Source organism: Suncus etruscus, chromosome X, assembly GCF_024139225.1.
Source record: "Suncus etruscus isolate mSunEtr1 chromosome X, mSunEtr1.pri.cur, whole genome shotgun sequence".
NCBI lineage: Eukaryota > Metazoa > Chordata > Mammalia > Eulipotyphla > Soricidae > Suncus > Suncus etruscus.
In genome coordinates this window covers 70,540,768-70,559,335 of record NC_064868.1, presented here as the reverse complement: position 1 = coordinate 70,559,335, position 18,568 = coordinate 70,540,768, and positions in this window count along the sequence as shown.

The window sequence follows — 18,568 nt, the reverse complement described above, 5'->3', positions numbered from 1 at the left end:
GCCCATAAAAACATATCTCCATAAAATCAAGAGAATAGAAATTGTACATATTACCTTCTCAAATCACAAGGCACTGAAATTAGAAGTGAATTACAAAGGGACTCCTGGAAATTCGACAGCTTACTACTGAACAACCAGTAGGTAAGAGATGAAATCAAAGAGGAAATCAAAACATTCCTGGAAACAAATGACAATGAAGACACAAATTATCAGAATTTATGGGACACAGCAAAAGTGATACTAAAGGGAAAATTTATAGCATTGCAAGCATACATCAGGAAGGAAGAAGAGTCCTACATGAATAGCTTAATGACACAGCTTATAAAATTAGAAAATGATCAAAAAAAAGAATCAAAAATAGGTAGGCAGAAAGAAATAACAAAACTTAGAGTAGAAATCAATGAAGTGGAAAAAACACAGAAAAGAAAAATGAATGCAAAACTTTGAAAAAATAAACAAGATTGATAAACACTAACAAAATTCAAAAAGGAAAGGAGAGAGTGAAACTTAATAAACTGGATAAGAAATGATAAAGAAGAGATAACTACAATACTAAACATATTCAAAGTGTAATCAGAGACTAATTTGAGAAACTATTCCACAAAACATGAAAACCTGGCAGAAATGGTTAAATTCTTGGATTCTTATAATCTTCCATGATTAAACCAGGATAATCTAACATAACGAAACAGACCCATCACGACTGAGGAAATTAAAATGGTAAACAAAAGTTCACAAAAATAAAAACCCAGGCCTAGATGAATGCAAAAACAAATTATTTCAAGCCTTTCAAGAGGAACTACTACCAATCCTTTTCAGCTCTTTCATGAAATTGAAAAATCAGAAACAATCCCAAATAGTTTTTATGAAGCTAACATCACCTTGATACGAAAACCAGACTGAGATGCAGCCAATAAAGAAAATCACAGACCAATATCCCTGATGAACACAGATACAAAGATCCTCAACAAAATCCTGGCAAATAGAATCCAATGCATCATCAAAAAGGTCATACACCACAAGGATTCATTCCAGGAATACAAGGATGGTTAAATATATGTAAATCAATCAACATAATACACCATATCAAAAAAAAACCATATGATCATATCAATGATGAAGAGAAAGCATTCGATAAGGTCCAACACTCATTCATGATAAAAACTCAAGATCTGAATGGAAGGAATTTTTCTTGCTATAGTCAAGGCCACCTACCACAAGCCAATGACAAATATTATCCTCAATGGAGAAAAACTAAAAGCCTTTTCTCTAAATTATGGTACAAGCAAGGATGTCCTTTTTCATCACTCCTATTCAACATAATACTGGAAGTCCTTGCTATAGCGACTAGGCAAGAAAAAGATATCAAGGGAATCCAGTTAGGAATGGAAGAAGTCAAGCTCTCACTGTTTGCAGATGACATGATACTCTACTTAGAAAACCCTAAAGACTCTACCAAAAAGCTTCTAGAAACAATAGACTAATATAGCAAGGTGGCAGGCTACAAAATTAACACACAGAAATCAATGGCCTTTTTATACACCAATGATGATAGGGAAGAAATGGACATTAAGAGAACAATCCCATTCACAGTAGTGCCACACAAACTCAAATATCTTGGAGTCAACCTGGCTAAAGATGTGAAGGATCTATACAAAGAAAACTATGAAACGCTGCTCCAAGAAATAAGAGAGGACATGCAGAAATGGAAACACATACGCTACTCATGGATTGGCAGGATCAACATCATTAAAATGGCAATATTCCCAAAAGCATTGTACAGATTTAACAAGATTCCTCTACAGACACCCATGACATTCTTCAAAGAAGTGGATAAAACATTGCTGAAATTCATTTGGAACAATAAACAACCTCGAATAGCTAAAGCACTCTTTGGGAAAAGGAATATGGGAGGCATTACTTTCCCCAATTTTAAGCTGTATTACAAAGCAATAATTATCAAAACAGCACGGTATTGTAATAAAGACAGACCCTCAGATCAGTGGAATAGGTTTGAGTACTCAGAGAATGTTCCCCAGACATACAGGCACCTAATTTTTGATGAAGGAGCAAGAAATCCTAAATGGAGCAAGGAAAGCCTCTTCAACAAGTGGTGTTGACACAACTGGTTAGCCACTTGCAAAAAAGCGAACCCAGACCCCCAGCTAACACCATGTATGAAGGTAAAATCCAAATGGATTAAAGACCTTGATATCAGACCTGAAACCATAAGGTATTTAGAACAACATGCAGGTAAAACTCTCCATGACATTGAGACTAAAGGCATCTTTAAGGAGGAAACAGCACTCTCCAAACAAGTCAAAGCAGAGATAAACAGATGGGACTATATTAAGCTGAGAAGCTTCTGCATCTCAAAGGAGATAGTGCCCAGAATACAAAAGCCACCAAATGAGTGGGAGACATTATTCACCCAACACCCATCAAATAAAGGACTAATATCCAAAATATACAAGGTACTGACAAACTTTACAAGGAAAAAACATCTAATCCCATCAAAAAATGGGAAGAAGAAATGAACTTTGTAAAAGAAATGAAAAAGGCCAAAATGCTCATGAAAAGATGCTCCACATCACTAATAGTCAGGGAGATGCAAATCAAAACAACTATAAGCTACCACCTCACGCCACAGAGATTGGCACACATCACAAAGAAGAAAAACAAACAGTGCTGGTAGGGATGTGGAGAGAAAAAAACTCTTCTTCACTGCTGGTGGGAATGCCGTCTAGTCCAACCTTATTGGAAAGCGATATGGAGATTCCTCCAAAAACTGAAAATTGAGTTCCCATATGATCCAGCTATACCACTCCTAGGAATATACCCTTAGGAACACAAAAATACAATACAAAAATCCCTTCCTTACACCTATATTCATTGCATCACTATTTACCATAGCAAGAGTCTGGAAACATCCAAGATGCCCTTCAACAGATGAATGGCTAAATAAATTATGGTACATATACACAATGGAATATTATGCAGTCGTCAGGAGAGATGAAGTCATGAAATTTTCCTATACATGGATGGACATGGAATGTATTGTGCTGAGTGAAATAAGTCAGAGAGAGAGAAAGATGCAGAATTGTCTCACTCATCTATGGGTTGTAAGAAAAATGAAAGACATTTTTGCAATAATTTTCAGAAACAAAAGAGATGAGGGCTGGAAGATTCAGCTCATGACATGAAGCACACCACAAAGAGTGATGAGTGCTGTTAGAGAAATAACTACATTGAGAACTATCCTAACAATGTGAATGAATGAGGGAAGTAGAAAGCCTGTCTTGAGTACAGGTGTGGGTGGGGTGGGGATGGGAGATTTGGGACATTGGTGGTGGGAATGTTGCACTGGTGAAGGGGGGTGTTCTTTACATGACTGAAATCATACAACTACAATCATATTTGTAATCACAGTGTTTAAATAAAGATTGAAGAAAGGAATCAAAAACAAAAACAACAAAACAACCCCCCCAAATAAGAAGAAATCATAATTAGAAAACATTTTGTAAGCCACAGTAATGAAAATATTATAGCATGAACACCTCTGTCATCACAGCACTTAGTACAAAACTCCAGGTATAGAAAGATATAAGTATCTACAGAATAGTTTTACTCATCTGTGGAATTTAAGAAAAATAAAATACAGTAAGATAATAATATCCAGCAATAGAGATAAGGTTTGGAAGGACCAGCCCATGATATGAAGCTTGCCACAAAGATTAGTGAGTGCAGTTAGATATATAACTACAGCAACATCTATCATGACAAAGGCAGTGAGTGAGAGAAATAGAATGCAGGCAGTGGGGGAGTGGGGAGTTGGAGGCACTGATCACAGGAAGGTTGCACTAGTGAATGGAGGTTGTACTTTTTATGACTGAAACTCAACTACAAACATGTTTGTAGCCATGTTCTTAAATACATTAAATATTAATTAATTAAAAAAGATAAGCAGATTTTAAAAATCATTAAAAATGTCTGCTCTCTACTTTTTGTATTTAAAAGTAATTTGCAAAAAATTCCTTCCTTTTCTGATGATAACTAAATGCCCAAATATAGCCTGTCCAGTGTGGAAAATAGTAGCAAATATGGATACTATCAACAACAGTGTTTTTAATTACCTTTTTAAATAAAATATTTCACCATTTTATTTAGCACTCTCAATTCCTGTCTCATCTGCTAACTTGATGTTATTATAAAAATTATTATAAAAATTTGGCCAATTTGGTAGGCATGTAAAAAAAAGAAATCTGGGTCCAATGAAAGATTAATAAATGGATAAAAAAGTTGCATACCACATAAGATGCTTGTCTTGCTTACATCCAATGTGTGTTTGAATCCAGATACCAAGTATTGTGTCCTAAGCATCACCAGGTGTGATAATTGAACATAGAGCCATAAGTGATCCCTTAAGAGGGATGGGTATACAGCCCAAAGAATATAGTAAGTACACTTATAAAGAACTTGCAATGATAAGAAAACAAAGATGAAACTGACGTTAAGCAAAATATGTCAGAGAGAAGACAAATACTGGACTGTCTCACTCATCTATGGAATACAGAGAGACAGAACAAGAGAATAGACAATATCAAACACTGACAATTTTGGCCCTGAATTACAAAACTGACTACTAAGCACACAAAGGAGAGACAGAAGTAATAAAGGTTGAATTAGAGGTGACATAGGAACAGTGGCACAGTAATGAGGGCACTTTAGTGGCATTGGGGAGCAATCATTTTAAACATCTATAGCATAAACTTTTATACTTTTGTAGCTATCTTACCTAAACTATCTAACATAAAATAAAGAAATAATTACAGATCAAAATTATGAAAAGTTTATTTTGGGTGTTATAGAGTGTGGGAGTCCATGTGTGACCTGGCCTAGCATGAGGAAACAGCTGCTTTCGAGAATGCTTGAGGATTTGGGCAAAGGCCTTGGAACAACATTCCTAAGATAATTTGGTCCTGGAACATATGGATCTGCTGCCTCTAGATGATCATCAGTCTGGCCTCACACAGACGTCAGCATAAGGCTGTCCTTTGGCGCAGGAATTCCTTATCTGCTCTTCTCCCATGGTAACAGGCAAACATCTTTGTCTCTGTTCCCACTCTTACTGCACTCATGATTTACTCCCCTCATACCTCATGTTTAACTTCCCCTGTGATTAACATTAGCAGACATAGCTATGTGGCCCTGGTCACGTAGGCTCTGATGAATAGACTATAAAAACTTTAAACCACCCAATAAAGTTACTATTTGACCATCAGTCAGTAGGTTAGGCTGCCAATTATTTGTCAACATTCTGTCCCATTTCTTCAGGCTCCAAGCAGCAGGCACCCTGTATTGCCCAAACAATACAATAAAGACCTAAAAAATGAACAATCCTGTAACAAAAAGGATGAGAAAAAAAGAAGATAAGTACAAGTTAAATTATATAGATATAAAACAGTTAAGATTAGTTTAGAGTTATTAAAATCCTACAGAGAATAAAAATAATGACGTAAGGGCAAGAGTGATAGTACAGCAGATAGGGCATTTGCCTTGCAAGAGGCTGACCCAGGTTTGATCCCTGGAATGTCATATGGTCTCCTGAGCCCACCAGAGCCAGGAGTAACCTCTGAACACTGTCAGATGTGTTCCCAAAACAAAATAGCAAACAACAACAATAAAACCAATGTAGTGAAACTGATTTGGCAGTTTGTCATTTAGACATTTGCTAATTCATTCTCAATTTGGATGAACAGGCTAAAACAATAATCTGCTAAAGGCAGAAAACCTAAGTGGAACTTAGGTTAAACATTTTCTTTTTTTTCTTTGTTTTTTTTTGGGGGGGGGGCCACACACGTTTGATGCTCAGGGGTTACTCCTGGCTCAGCCCTCAGAAATTGCCCCTGGCTTGGGGGGACCATATGTGATCCTTGGCTACCGCTTGCAAGGCAGACACCTTACCTCTAGCGCCACCTCTCCGGCCCCAGGTTAAACATTTTCTTAGCTAAGAATTAAGAGTTACCTAGATACCACCAGAATTAATCTACAACAAAAAAGCCAAAAATATGAAGTTGAAAAAAATATTTTCAACAAATAGCGTTGGAAAAATAGGATATCCACATATAACAAAGTGAAATTTGAACTGTACCTCATAAAAGTAAAGTGAAATGGACTAAAGATCCAAGGATTAGATCAGAATCTACAAAATACATTGAAGGAAACATTGGCAAAATTTTCCACAAAATTGACCTTAAGGGTGTCTTCAACAAGAGATACACAGTTACAGATGAAAATAAACAAATGGGGCTCCATCAATTTTTTAAACTGCTGCACAGCAAAAGAAACTTAAGCTATAAACATGACGGGAGTGATTCCTGAGTGAAGAAGCAAAAGCAATCCCTGAGCATTCCTGGGTGTGGCCCCAAACCAAATTAATTATAATGATGATTAAAAAATAAGACACCCAACAAAAAGGGAGAAAATATTTGCACATAATACATCAAATAAAGGAATGATATCCAAGATCTATAAAGCATTCACAAAACTCAACAACAAAGAAAATCCAGCTACCCTATCCACAAATGGGCAGAAGAACAGACATGTTCACAAAAAAGACAAACAGTTGGCCAATGGGTATATAAAAATTGTTCATTATCACTCAATAGGAAACTGCAGATCAAAATGAGATTAATATGTTACTTCACACCAGTGAGAATGATACACATCATAAAGTATGAAAACAATCAGTGTTGACAGAATTATGGTAAGAACGGAACTCTTATCCTCTGATGGTGGGAATGTTGTCTGATCCAGCTTCTATGGAAATCAATATGGAGATATATCAAAAACATAAAGAATATAACTACCATATGACCCAAGGATTTTTAAAAATATCTATTTAAACACTATGATTACAAACATGACTGTAGTCATAAAAAGAACACAGCCTTTACCAGTATAACATTCCCACCACCAATGCCCCCATTACTCTTCTCCCCCATCCCCTGCCTGTATTCAAGACAAGCATTTTACTTCTCTCACTCATTAACATTGTCATGGTAGTTGTTAGTGTATTATTTCTATAACTGCACTCAACCCTCTTTGTGGTGAGCTTCATATTGTGAACCAGTCCTTCCAACCCTCATCTTTGGGCATTATTACAATAATGTCTTTTATTTTTTTCTTAAAACCCATCGATGTATGAGACTATTCTGTGTCTCTCTCCCTCTGACTTATTTCACTCAGCATAATAGTTTCCATGTCCATCCATGTATAGAAAAATTTCATAACTTCATCTCTCCTGACGACTACATATATCACTTCTTTAGTCAAGTACCTTTTCAAGCTTTTTGTCCATTTTTAAAAAAATATTTTTATGCAAACTCTGACCTCCATCTAACACCATGTATATACACAATGGAATATTATGCAACTGTCAGGAGAGATGAAGTCATGAAATTTTCCTATACATGGATGTACACGGAATCTATTATGCTGAGTGAAATAAGTCAGAGAGAGAGGGAAAAACACAGAATGGTCTCACTCATCTATGGGTTTTAAGAAAAATGAAAGACATTCTTGCAATAACAATTTTCAGACACAAAAGAGAAAAGAGCTAGAAGTTCCAGCTCACCTCAGGAAGCTCACCACAAAGAGTGATGAGTTTAGTTAGAGAAATAACTACATTTTGAACTGTCCTAATAATGAGAATGTATGAGGGAAATGGAGAGCCTGTTTAGAGTACAGGCGGGGGTCGGTGGGGAGGAGGGAGACTTGGGACATTGGTGATGGGAATGTTGCACTGGTGATGGGTGTTCTTTATATGACTGAAACCCAAACACAATCATGTATGTAATCAAGGTGTTTAAGTAAAAAAAAGAAGTGATATAGATGACTCACAGAAATATAAAAAATTACCAGTGTCATTATTATGTAAACACAAAGACATTATCACCTCATAGTTGTGGAAATGGTCCATATCAAACAGATTTAATACAAGAAATATTCCTGAGGATGTGGAGGGGAAAAACACTGTCATTGTGATAGTAAGCCAGCATAGCCTTTACTAGAAACAGTTGTCCTTAAAAAATTAAAATGAAGTTCTTGAGAGACAGATCAAAGTGCTGTTCCCTTTGATATGGGAGCACCCAGATTCAAACCTCATAATGCTTCAGGCTTTGCTGGAAGTGGACCCTAGCCACTGCACTAGGTATGAACTCTAGCACCATTGGGTGTGATACCCTAAAATAAAAACAAATGTGGAAATAATATTTAATTCAGCAACAGCATTTCAAAGCATATATGAAAATGACATATATCATTAATTCAGAACCATATTTTCATTCTTATATTAAGAGCAGCATTGTTCACAACAATAAAAACATGAAACAACCCTAAATTCCCATCAATTGATGAGTGGATAAAGAAACTATTATATATATTGAATAGGATACAACTCTGTAATCAAAATAATTCTGTCCTTTGGCTATAAATATATGAACTTTAGTTTGAATATGTTAAGTGAAAATAAGAAAAGTGAAAGACAATCACCATTGATTAACTTATAGATAGAATATGAGTTTCTAAAGCAAACAACTGGCAAAAAATCAATAAAACTCAGTCCTAAAGTAGGTGAAAACTAAGATTATAGGAGGAAAAGGAATGAGTGCAGGGGTGGGGAAAATAATTTTATGGTAGTAGAATGCTGAATCCTACACACAAATAAAGAATATACCCTTGAAATACTATAATATCATAAATAAGTTTAAGTCATAAAAATTAAAATCCCCTCCATAATATCATTGAAACACTCCCAGATACTAGGTTCAATTTTAACAAATTATGTCCAGATCTGAAATTAAAATTTAGACATTGATACAATCCTAGAAGTTTCATTTCTTGTGATACGTATATGTAACTTGGCATACTTATTTTTAAAACATATACAGAAATCAAAGGGCCAAGAATAATCAAGGCAACCTTTATAAAAACATACATTGAATACTACCAAATGTCAAATATTATTAAACTACAGAAATTATGCGACTGTGGAAAATAATATTAAACCTATGTAGAATTCTGGAACATTGGTAAAAAGACAAATAGACCAATAGATACAACATATAACCTAGTGATAGAAATACATATATGAAAACATAATTTATAACAAAGATGACAATGTTGTAGTAGGGAAAGAATAGACTTCTTAAAAAGTGGTGCTGGCTCAGTACAATAACCAATATATGGAAAAAGCCCAATGGTTCAACTACAGATGAATGAATCAGGAATTAGTGGTATTAAAATAAGAGAACCTAAAAGAAGCAGATAAATTCTTGGACTCCTACAGACTCCCCCCAATGAAGAACCAAGATGATTTGAAATACCTGAATGATGTATTACTACTGAGTAAATTGAAACGGTAATAAAAAGCCTTCCACAAAAGCAAAGCCCAGGCTCAGATGGATTCACTAATAAATTCATTTAAACCTTTAAAGAGGGTCTATTGCCAATACTTTTCAGGTTCTGCCAGGAAATTGATAAAAACAGAAACACACCCAGGTTCTATGAAGCAAACATTACTCTGATACCTAAGGCAGACAGAGACATCACAAAAAAGGAAAGTTACAGGCCGATATCCTTAAGAAACAAAGATTCGGGGCCCGGAGAGATAGCACAGCAGTGTTTGCCTTGCAAGCAGCCGATCCAGGACCAAAGGTGGTTGGTTCGAATCCCGGTGTCCCATATGGTCCCCCGTGCCTGCCAGGAGCTATTTCTGAGCAGACAGCCAGGAGTAACCCCTGAGCACTGCCGGGTGTGGCCCAAAAAACAAAACAAAAAAAAAGAAACAAAGATTCAGAGATCCTTAATAAAATACAGCAAATAGAATCCAATAATGCATCAAAAAGATCATACACTATGACACTATGACCAAATAGGATTCATCATAGGGATGTAAGGATGGTTTAACATATGTAAGTCACTCATATCTTTCTAATTTTTTAAAATTTATTTTATTTAAAGCATTGTGATTTATTAAGTTATTTATAGTTGAGTATGAGACATACAATGTTTCGGCAACAAACCCACCACCAGTGTCAACCTCCCTCCACTTTGTGTCCATCAGATGCCACCACCACCACAACCCTCCCATCACTAATCTGATCAAACCAGGAATGCCAGTCTATCACCCACTTTTTGGAGCAAGTGCAAGCTCCCTCTCTTCATATCTTCCTTCTTTCAGGAGGCCATCAACTGAGAACACATTCATAAATGCTGCAGTATAATAATAATAGTGCTTTGAATTTATGGACAACTTCATTTGTTTGATGCTATCATCCAAATAAGAACAGACCAATTTAACAGAATGAACAGCAAACAAAAAGAGTATACTAAGCCTTCCACCACTGTATTAATGATTTCACAGGAGACACAGTAATTTTCACAAATGTGTTTGCACTGTACTTTCTCTTTTATTTCTTTTTTAAAACTTTCTTCTGTTCATTTTTTATTTTTTCTTTCTACTTTTTTCAATATCTTCGCTTTCACTTATCTGAAAAAATATGTATTATGATCAACTACTTCAACTATGTGATGTATTCTCTTTAAATAAAGTAAAAAGAAAAAGAAACACAATCTAAAACTAAAAGATAGATAACTGGATGGGAAAAGATATTCATATTCAACACTTCAGATAAAAGTTTAAAATCCAGAATACATAAAGTAAAAGAATAAGCAAAAACAAATTCAAAAATCCTACCAAAAATGGGGAGGGGAAATGAACGACATTTCTCAGAGGAACATAAGAATGTCGCCAATAGGTACATGAAAACGTACTCAGCATCACTTATCATTAGGAAAATCCAAGTCAAGTCAACAATGAGATAGCATCACACATCAATTACAATGGAACTTATCAAAATTGTAGGAACAATCTGCTGATAGGGATATGGTGAGAAAGGAACTCTCATCCACTGCTAATGGGAATGTTGTCTGGTTAAACCCCGGTGGAAAACTGTATGCATACTTCTCAGTAAACTTAGAATTGAGCTGCCATGTGACCCAGAAATTCCACTTTTGTGTATCTACACTCAGGAATTTAAAGCATTCATTCAAAAGGAAGTTTGCAAACTTAGTACAATACACATTGCTACACTTAGTACAATAGCTAAAATGTGGAATCAATCTATGTCTACAAGGAAAGATAAATAGATTATTAAGATGTGATAAATATATACATATATAGGGCTCTCCATTCCCAGAAAACTGGACACACATTCTTCTCTAATGAACTTGGGGTATTATCCAGGATAAACCACATGCTGGTTCATAAAACATACCTTCATAAAATCAAGTGGATAGAAATTGTACAAACTATTCTTAGATCATAATGCACTGAAATTAAAAGTGTAGAAACAAACACAGAGGACATATCTTTAATACCTGAACATTAAACAGCTCACTAATGAAAAACCAGTGAGTCAGAAATAAAATCAAAGAGGATATCGAACAATCCCTGGAAACAAACAAGAACTAAGACACAATTTATCAAAATTTGTCGGACTCAGCTAATGCGGAACTAAGAGGAAAATTTTATAGCTTTGCAAGCACACATCATGCTGGAAGAAGAGGCATGAATAGCTTAATGACACAGCTCATAAAATTGGAAAGTGATCAATAAAATGAAACAAAATTGGTAGACAGAAGGAAATAATAAAGTTTAGAGCAGAAATTAATGAACTGGAAATCCAGAAAACAATATAAATATCAATGAAATCAAGAGTTGGTTCTTTGAAATATTAAAAAGATCTATAAGTCACCAGCAAAACTCACAAAAACGAAGAGTGAAAATTAATAAATATAATTATAAATTAAAAGGGGGAGATTACTAAAGATACCACAGAAATTCAAAGGGTCATAAGAGGTCAGAGTGACAGCACAGCAGTAAGGCATCTATCTTACATATTGCCAAAACTAGGACAGACCCGGATTCGTTTCCCGGCATCCCATATGGTCCCCAGAGCTTGCCAGGAGAGATTTCTGAGTGCAGTTACCCCTGAGTGCCACTAGGTGTGGCCAAAAAAAAAAACAGTAAATAAATAAAAGGGTTATCAGAGATTACTTTGAGAAACTATGCCACAAAACAAGAGAACCTGAAAAACCATGGGTCAAGCACTTCTATAACTTCTAATGGTTGAAACAAGATTATCTGGTATATAGAGACATATCACTACTGAGGAAATTTAAATGGTAACCAAATGTCTTCCCAAAAACAAAATCCCAGCCCTGATGAATTAACTAACACATTATTCCTATCAAAAAAGAAGCAAAGATCAGAATTAGTCAGAAAGTTGTAGAGGATTTCTAGGTGAAAGCTAAACATCTCAGCAGAAGAAATAGGTGATCAGAACATTGATAATGAATTCATTAGGGAAATTCTAGATGGAGTGACCATAATGAGTCTTGATTCCATGACACATGATAGCTACATCTTCAGGGATGTCTTGTTAGTCCCTGGCCACCAGTGATGTGTAGTGTAGCTTTTTGTGTTATTATGATCCTGATAATTTAGTCCAAGTCACCAAATTCCAACTCTCTTAGGATCTGATGTAGGTTCAGCTTAGCCTCCCATGCACCAAACTGAACTCTGTAGGCCTTACAAAAACAAAACAGACTTTATGCCAATCTCAGTATCTTTCACAGACTTTTCTTCTTCTGGAAAGCATTTCCCACTTCTTCAGCCTGCTAAGAACTCCAGTTCTGAAGTCAGAACTTCTACTCCTTATCTTCCAAGACCCAAATGGAATAATGTCCCAAGTCACTCTGGTAGAGTGAGTATATTATGTATGACTTTATCACCGTATGCATCAGAGTATATATTCACTTATTTTTGTAGTTTGAAGAAACAAATGTAGTCTCTAATTATTTCACTGAGCCAAATTCTAGATTCCTTGTGTATTACCACTTTTGGGGAGTCACACACGGCAGCACTCAGGAGTTACTCCTGGCTCTGTAATCAGAAATTGCCCTGGCAGGCTTGGGAGACCATATGGGATGCCGGGATTCGAACCACCATCTGTCTGCTTGCAAGGCAAACGCCCTACCACGGTGCTATCTCTCAGGCCCTGTGTATCACCTTTTACCTTAACTTACTTATCTATTTTTCATCCCAGACTGAATGTTTGAAGACAGAGATACATTCTTACTAACCTTTTTATTGTTCTGGTGCATTATTATTTTCTTTGTAAACATTCCTTAAATATCTTTAAATGATTTAGTACTTTTGTAATGGAATTATGTAATGGATCAGTTATAGACATCCATGTCAAACTGAATCTTACACTCTTCTCATAAAAATTTTGTGAATTTTTCTCTTTAGTTTTTCTTTCAATTTTCTATTTTTTTAAATCATGTTGCTTTTGGTCTTCCTAAAACAAATGCATTATTATCAGATATGTCAACTATGTAATGCATGTTCTTTAAATAATTTTTTAAAAAATTGTGAATTTTAACTCTCTTATTAAAAAAGCTAACAAATTCTTTCAAACTTTTCAAGAGCACCTACTGCCAATACCTCTTAGGCCATTCCTAGAAATTGAAGAAAAAAGAAACAATTCTAAAAAGTTTTTACAAAGCTAACATCACCCTGATACCAAAATCAGACAGAAATGCCATAAAAAAGAGAACTACAGACCAATATCCCTGATGAACACAGGTTCAAAGATCCTCAACAAAATCCTAACAAATAGGATCCAACGCCTCATCAAGAAATTCATACAACATGACCAAGTATATTTCATTCAAGAGATGCAAGGATGGTTTAAAATATAAAAGTCAGGATCCAGAGAGATAGCACAGTGATAGGGCATTTGCCTTGCATGCAGATGACAGGGGATGAACCCAGGTTCAATCCCCAGCATCCCATATGAGCAGCATCCCCTGAGCCTGCCAGGAGTGATTTCTAAGCACAGAACCAGAAGTAACCTCTGAGCACTGGTGGGTGTGGCTCAAAAACCAAAAATAAAACAAAATAAAATAAAAAGTAAAATACAAAAGTCAATTAACATAATATGCCATATTCACAAAAAGAAAAATAAAAACCATATTATCATATCAATAGATGCAGAGAAAGCATTTAATAAGGTCCAATACCGATTAATGACAAAACTGAACAACCACAAGCACATGGCAAATATAATACTCAATGGAGAAAAACTGAAAGCCTTTCCTCTAAAATCTAGCACAAAACAAGTCTACCCACCTCTCGTCACTCCTTTTCAACATAGTATTGGAGGTACTTGCCATACCAATTAGGCAAGAAAAAGATATCAAGAGCATCCAGGTAAGAAAGAAGTCAAGTTCTCACTGTTTGCAGATGACATGTTATAATTAAAAAATCCTAAAGACTGTACCAAAAAGCTTCTAGAAACAATAAATTAGTATCGCAAAGTGGCAGGCTACAAAATTAGCACGCAAAAATCAATGGCCTTCTTATACACAAATAATCATAGGAATTAACAAACAATCCCATACACAATACACAACAGTACCACGGAAACTCAAATACCTTGGAGTCAACATTAGTAAGGAGGGTGAAGGACCTATACAAAGAAAGCTACAAAACACTGCTTCAAAAAATACAAGACGACACAAATAAATGGAGACAAATACACTGTTCATGGATTGGCCTCCTAATCACTAACATAATTAAGATGCAATACTCCTCAAAGCAATTTTCAAATTTAATGTGATCCCTCTAAAGATATCTCTGACATTTTTAAAAGAAGTGAATAAAACACTCCAGAAATTTACTTGGAACAATAAATACCCATAAATATCTAAAGCAAACTTTAGGAAAAAGAAGATGGGAGGCATTACTCTCCCCAACTTTAATCTGTGCTACAAAGCAATAGTCATTAATGCAGCATGGTATTATAATAAAGACAGACCTTCATTCAATGAAATAGACTTGAGTATTTAGAAACAGACCCCCAAGTATACAATAAATTATTCTTTAATAAAGAGGCAAGAAATACAAAATAGAACAAGGAAAGCCTCTTCAACAAGTGTTTTTGGAGGGCCAGGGAGATAGCATGGATGTAGGGTGTTTGCCTTGCATGTAGAAAAATGGTGGTTCGAATCCCAGCATCCCATATGGTCCCCCTAGCCTACCAGGAGCGATTTCTGAGCATGAGCGCTGCCGGGTGTGAGCCCCCCCAAAAAACACAAGTGTTTTGGGGACAACTGGTCAGTCAAATGCATCTGATTTAATGTTGCTATGTGCCCAAATATTACTGTAAAAGATTTGTAATACACTTTGGTCAAAATAAAAATTAAAAAAATGCAAACTCAGATCTTTATCTAATATCATATACAAATGTCAAATCAAAATGAATTAAAGACCTTATATCAGACCCAGACCTATAAGAAATATATAAGAAAAATAGAGAAAACACTCCATGACATTAAGACTAAAGGCACCTTCAAGGAAAAAACCCACTGTCAAAACAAGTGGAAGCAGAGATAAACAACTACTTTAAACTGAGAAGCTTCTGCACCTCAACAGAATCACTGACTAAGATACAAAGACCACCCACAGAACTGGAGAAACTGTTCACCTAATACTCATCTCGAGGGAAAAATCACTTAACCCCATCAAAAATAGGGAGAAGAAATGAACAGATATTTCCTCAAAGAAGAAATACAAATAGCCAAAAGGCACATGAAAAATGCTCCACATCACTAATCATCAGGGAGTTGCAAATCAAAACAAGGGTGAGGTATCATCTCATGTCACAGAGACTGCCATACATCACAAAGAACAAGAAAAAATAGTGCCGGTGTGAATGTGGAGAGAAAGGTCTCTCATTCCCTGCTGGTGGGAATGCTATCTAGACACACCTTTCAGGAAAACAATATGGATATTCATCTAAAAACTAGAAATTGAGCTCCCATATGATCTAGCAATACCACTCCTAGGGAAATATACTAGGAACACAAAAACACAATTAAAAAAATGCCCTCTTACTCCTATGTTCATCGCAGCACTATTTACAATTGAGTGACTAAAGAAATGTGGTATATCAACACAATAGAATACTACACAGCTATTAGAAAAATTGAAGTCAGGAAATTTTCCTGTACATGGTTGGACATGGAGACTATTATATGAATGAAATGAATCAGAAGGACTCATGGTTTTACACATATGCTGGATTTAAGAAAAATAAAAAACAGTATGATAATAATACACATAGACAATAGATGAGGGCCGGAAGGACCAACCCATAATATGAAGCTTACCACAAAGAATGGTGAGTGCAGTTAGGGAAATATCAGCACCAACAACTACCATGATAATGATATTGAAATTAAGAAATAGAATGCCTGCCTTGAAGACAGGCAGTGGGCAGGTGAGGAGGTGAAATTGGGAGCATTATTGGTCGGAAAGTTACACTGGTGAAGGATGGTGTACATTCAATGACTAAAACCCAACTATGAACTTTTTTTGTAATCACAGTGCTTAAATAAGAAATTACTATTAATATATAGAATATAGACAGAGTGGAATACTATGTATTCAGCTGCAAGGAATGATAAAATCACACAATTTTCTGCAACCTGGTTGAAACTCAAAGATATCATTTTGAGTGAAGCCAGAAAAAGAAAGAGAAACACAGATTATTCTCACTTATCTGTGGTATATAAAATAACTATTAAAACTGTAATGTAGTGGGGCTGGAGACATAGCATGGAGGTAAGGCGTTTGCCTTTCATGCAGGTCATCGGTTCGAATCCCGGTGCCCTATATGGTCCCCCGTGTCTGCCAGGAGCAATTTCTGAGCCTGGAGCCAGTAATAACCCCTGAGCACTGCCGGGTGTGACCCACAAAAAAACTGTAATGTAGTAAAGGATGGATGACTAGTTTACCCTTGACCCCAGTGTCCAGTGAGAAGGACAGAGAAGAAAAGAAATCAAGGAGGGAATGAAAAGATCAATAAAGGAAGTAATGGGGAAACAGGGTCCTGGCATAAGATTTATTGGGGGTGTGGGTGATTAGTATAGCTGCATATCCAAATCATATACTCAACAATACTGAAAACATGAGATCTAAGCTGAAACCACTAAATTTTATTGTGCTGGGGGAGTTTGGTTGGGGGTTGAGGAATGAGGAATATGGAAGCATTAATGATAGGATTTGGCATTGCTCTTATGACTGAGTTGAAATGTTATATGTCTAAAACTCAATTATGAATAACTTTGTAATTAAATTTAAAAAAGTTTTAAAAAGATTCATATCTTCAAAGAGATTAAATTGTGAGATGAGTGAAACTCCATCTTATGATCAATTATTATTGTATTGCTATTTATTGGCTGACAATACTTAGCATAACCACAAAAATTTGGCTCCCAAGTTGCCAAGGATCACTTGAAAATATGAAACACAATTTAATGAACTTCTTTAATGAAAATAGAATATATGGAGCCAGATACATAGTTAGTAAAAGAGGCCAGAATAATTGTACAATCAATCTGTACGGCATCTGCCTTGCACACAGCCAACACAGGTTCTATTCCCAGCACCAATATGGTTCTCTGAGGACCTCCACGAATGGCCCCTTTATGCAGAGTCAAGAGTAACCTTTATGCACCACTCAGTGTGCCCCCCAAACTAAAATAATAATGACAATAATAAAATGAATAAGCAGCTTACCTTGTACACAACTGATCTTGGTTTGAACCCAGCACCAAATATAGTCCCTGAAGCTGTGCCAGAAGTGATTTGGAGGAACAGAACTAGCTGAATATCTCCCCTCAAAAGAAAGTAAACAGAAGTATTTAAAAAGAACTTGCAAAACTCTAAGACACATATATCTATATTCCCAGTACTTCATATCAAAACTATGTCACATTACCCAAACATGAAAAATGTTGAAAAAGTTGAGATTGCATAGAGGAAACATTTTCAGTTTTCAGAAGGAAACAGACCTTTGGAGTAATTATTTTAACCACTAATTATATGTCACTAAGACAACAAATATACTAGAAAGTGCTCCAGAACACTAATTATCAGGGAAATTCAAAAACAAAGGCATAATAAAATATTGCCTCACACCTGCTTAGATTGCTATTTATTATCAAAGACAAAAATGACAAAAAAAAAAGATGCCTTTGAAGGCACTGAGAAAAGGGAACTCTATATTTTGTGATATTTAACTTGATCTAATCACTATGAAAAATGGGGGGCCGGAGAGATAGCATGGAGGTGGAGCGTTTGCCTTGCATGCAGAAGGTCGGTGGTTCGAATCTCGCATCCCATATGGTCCCCCAAGCCTGCCAGGAGCGATTTCTGAGCGTAGAGCCAGGAGTAAACCCTGAGCGTTTGCCGGGTGTGACCCAAAAACCAAAAAAAGAAAAAAAAAAGAAAGAAAAAAGAAAAAGAAAAGAAAAGAAAAATGGATGTAAAATAAATAGAGCTACCATAGAATACAGTATATGCTTCTGGGTATATATTCAAATGAAATAAAAATGATATTCTTTTTGTTTATGTTCGGGGACCATGTGCTCC